Source organism: Arachis duranensis, chromosome 3 (genome assembly GCF_000817695.3).
Source record: "Arachis duranensis cultivar V14167 chromosome 3, aradu.V14167.gnm2.J7QH, whole genome shotgun sequence".
Lineage (NCBI taxonomy): Eukaryota > Viridiplantae > Streptophyta > Magnoliopsida > Fabales > Fabaceae > Arachis > Arachis duranensis.
The window spans coordinates 50,197,612-50,201,903 of NC_029774.3; positions in this window are offsets into that span (position 1 = coordinate 50,197,612).

Consider the following 4,292-nt stretch of genomic DNA (forward strand, 5'->3'; position numbering starts at 1 on the left):
ATTCAATGTTATCCTACTATCAATTATACTAACAAATCAGATTATATTTTTCAATTATTCTTATTTGGATGTATTTATTCTCAATTAGGTCTCACTTGGATGTGTTCGATTTTAATATTATATCCACTATTTGTGTTTAGATTCAATTATGTCCTTAAAAAAGTGAATTATGTAAATGTTGTAGGAATTAGTTTCAACTTTTGATGAGCTATTTTTCGAAGTGGATCATCGAATCTATCACAGACATTTATATTCTAACTTCAAGAAGAGATTTTTAAAACTCAAACTAAAGCGTTCATGATGTGTAATTGACGGCAGGATAACATTGAATCACTTTTACAAACGTTAGGGATACAAATAGGACGATTTAAACGTTAGGGATACAAATAGGATTTGCTCCAAATGTTAGGGACAAAAATAATATTTTACTCTAATTTAAATATATAATAATTTATTGGATAATGACAGACTCTTAAATAAAATTTAGTTCTACAACAGATTAATCTTGATCTGTTATGTCAGAGTATACTGTAAAAAAAATAAAACCTTTGGTTGAGAGAGTATATGTAAAAATAGATATTAAATATCCAATAAACAATTTCCTTTTGAAATAAAATAAAAACATGAATGTAAAGTTTTCATTTGGAAATAAACAATTGTGTTGTGTTTTGAGAAAATCAAAACAATTATTTGATGATGATCAAATATTATTAGCCAAAGTTGTGTGAATAATTTGTTTGGCTAAGTATGTAGGCCAAATCCAAAGGAAATAATATCAAGCAAGGTCATATAGTGGTTCAGTTCTATAAGCATTTAGCTCAATCATTTATGGCCAAGGAATTGTAAATCACTATCCAAGATAAAAAGAAGCAATTCACTCTTTCTAAAACCAAAACTAAAGTAACCAAATTCAATCTCTCTCTTCTCTCTTCTCTAACCCACATAAATTAGTTCCATAATTGAGTAAGAAAGTTTCATAATTGAGTAAGAAAATAAAACTCTGATTAGGGCTCAAATAAAAGAGAAAAATGTGATTGCCAAAATCAAGAAATAAAAGGAAAAGAATAAGAAAGTCAGAGGTTAGGACACAAAAACAAAGTTCAAATCCAAAGGTGAATCAGAAAATTTTTTTCATTGTTGTACTTCATTGTTGCTTGTTGAAAATGCTTTCTTCCTATATGCACCAAACAAAAAGCTTGAAGAAAATGGAGATTATGAAGCTCTGCTATAAATGAAGGGTCAAGAACAAAACTTGGAGCTAAAGTATTGTTGAATGACTCAGATCCTTGAAGAAAATTAAAAAAGAAAGCAAGAGAAGCAACTGGGTAAAATTGCATGTTTACTTTAATCATTGCTGTTGTCACATCTCTTCTCTGCGCTGCTGCTGTGTTAATCGGAAGAAAAGTCAAAACTGTTCAAGCCAAGTTCAAGTTTTGGAAGCTTTATTCCTCTATTAAAGGGATAAATGGCCAGAAGTTGAAGTAAGGAGTGAGCACACAAGTTTGAATTGGTCACGGATTTTATATTCCACAAAACATCGGCAAGTACACCGATTTTATGAGGGTTTTTGAAACTGATTACATAGAGAGACAATAAATTGAGTGAAAGCAAGTCGTAAGAGATTGAAAAAAAATATGATTCAAAAAGAGTTAAGGTTGCAGAGATGTTGAAACTTCTGGAAAAGCGTTTTTCACTTTCCACCTTGATTAAACAATGATGTTTCTATGGCAAATCATAAGTAATTAAACTCTAATTTTTTGATAATTTAATTTCTCCAATCCTAATCAATTATGAATTCCTTGATTAATTAATTAAGACAAGAGGTAAAGAGCTTTCATTGATTCAAAAACCGCATAATTCTCAAGAATCAAACTTGGTTGATTCGATGTCACTTATCAGATCCAAATCCAAAACTTAAGAATTACGAGAAGAAGTTTTTAAGCTTAATTCATTTAATCACTTTTTCAAGGTTTTAACATAATTCAAATAAGAAGAGAATTATTTTTCAACACATTCAAATCTTTGGAATGAAGAACAAAAACTTTTTCTTAAGAAAACATCAATGTATAAATCAAAATAGAAAAGCTATAACATTAATCTATAGGAATCAACAGAGCTCCTAACCTTAACTAAGGAAATTAGTGGCTCATGCTTCAAAAAAAAAAAAAACCAGGATTCAAAAGCTGTAAAAGATCCGAAGGTCTCTCCAAAGTATTCTTAGGACCTTATATACTAAAGAAAAAAACTAAATCTAATTATTAAATTCAAAACAAAATAAAATAAAATATAATCTTCTGCATTAAATCTTGAGCTTTATATCTTTTCTTTCATGCTAGAGTGGTCCCAAATTGCATTCTGAATATGCTTGAAGTGACAAAAAAGAATAATTCTGAAGATTGGGCCAAGTGACATGCTTTCTATGTAAATGCCATGCTTTTGCATGCAAGGGACACGATTCTTGGATGTTGGTTTCCGTTGGCATGCAATGTCCTCCATTGGGCATGTGAAACGCCCATCTTCTCTTGTTAGCGTAACGCTCTTGTATTCTGATTATTGGACTCAAAGTGGGGTCCTTAAGACACTCCTCTGAAAACTTGGCCTGGCGTGTAACGCCAGGTTGTGGGGTGCGACACGCCACACAATGAAACATGATCTTGGAAGGTAAAACATAGCGTGTGACACGCCAAGAAGCTGGGATTTTACGCCCAAAATAATGCATGAAAGATAGTCTTCGAAGGCGTGCCATCCCTGCACGCCCGTTCTTTTGTGGCATGCTACACGCCAACTGTTCACCATGTCACGCGTACGCGTGAGGGATGCATACGCGTGACCCTACAAAAATCATTGATTGCACGTACATCTGAGGCATGCATACGCATGAGTCTTCAAATTCCCATGTGTTGTGCGTACGCGTGGGGCACGTGTACGCGCAAATGCTCAAAATTCAGGTGTTGCACGTACGTTTGTGGCATGCGTACGCACAAGTTCTGTGTCGAAGGCGTTTCAAAATGGCACGCCCGCTATTCCTGGCGTGTTGCAAATCATGCATGCAACGTCCAGGGGCTTCTTTTCATGTGGAGTATGACACGCCACTTCCTTAGCGTGTTGCACGCCCGTTTCTCACTCAAATGGCCTCGAATCAAAACCTCTGATTAAATTTTCTATTTTTCAATGTTCATCTTTCTTTATTTCTTTTCAATGAAAAAAAGAATTAAGTGAAGAATCAACAAAAGCCATTGAGAGAAAAGGCAAATAGAATTATAAGAAAAAGGTAGAAAATTATATCAAAACTCTTTTGTTTGTTTTTCTGTTTCGTACACATGATCTTGAGGGGATTTTCTTACTAAGATAGGTGAGCACTTAGTGGTTGCAACTCTAGGGAGAGAATCTAGTCAAATCTAGCTTGGGTAAAAGTTGGGTTTGTCCCAAATAGGATTGGGTTGAATCCTAGAAAAATTGGTGTTTGTAAGCATTGTGAAAAATAGTGAAAATTCAATAACTGTTGTGAGGAAATTGAATGTAGGTCACATTGTACAAAGTGACTGAACCAGGATACATGACTGTGTGATTATATCTTCTCTACTCTTCTTTTGTTTTATTTTGATACGAGACAATAAAAATGTCTCCTGCATTGTCTATTTCTCAAAAGTCACAGTTATCCAAAAACTAAGAGTTGTTCTATTCTTGATCGCATTGTGAAGAAACAAAATAAAATTTTCTCCTAAAATCTCAACTTGACAGACTTTTTAGCAACTAAAATTCTATTATAGTAAAAAACAAAAACAAAAGAAATTTAAAAAGTGGTCGTAAATTCAACCCCTTTTTAAGTTATTTACAAATCTTCAAATTTTATGAGCACGTACTTATTAATATAACAATTAGGAGTATTGAAGATGGTAGCCTACCGTGACAAGATCTACCCAAAAACAGAGCAGGCTAGCCTAGCTCGTCAAAGTAAAAATGAACATAAACTTCTAGTTCGCGTTGCTTTTGGCACATTATTAGGCTGCAACTAGTGTTTCAATTTTTTTTATGTAAAATAAAATAAAATAAATTAAAATTATTCTAATAAAATATGATAAGTAAAAATTTAATCATAATTTAAACACATAAAAATAGTTAAATTATAGCAATATTGTTTATAATTTTTTTTAAATTTTCAACATCAATAAAATTGTCTATCATAATATTCAAATTCAAATTATTGCTGAGAATAAAAAAATAACAATTTAAATTTAATTCAAATAATAAACAATTTTGAAACGATAACAATTTACAATACAGTATTAATT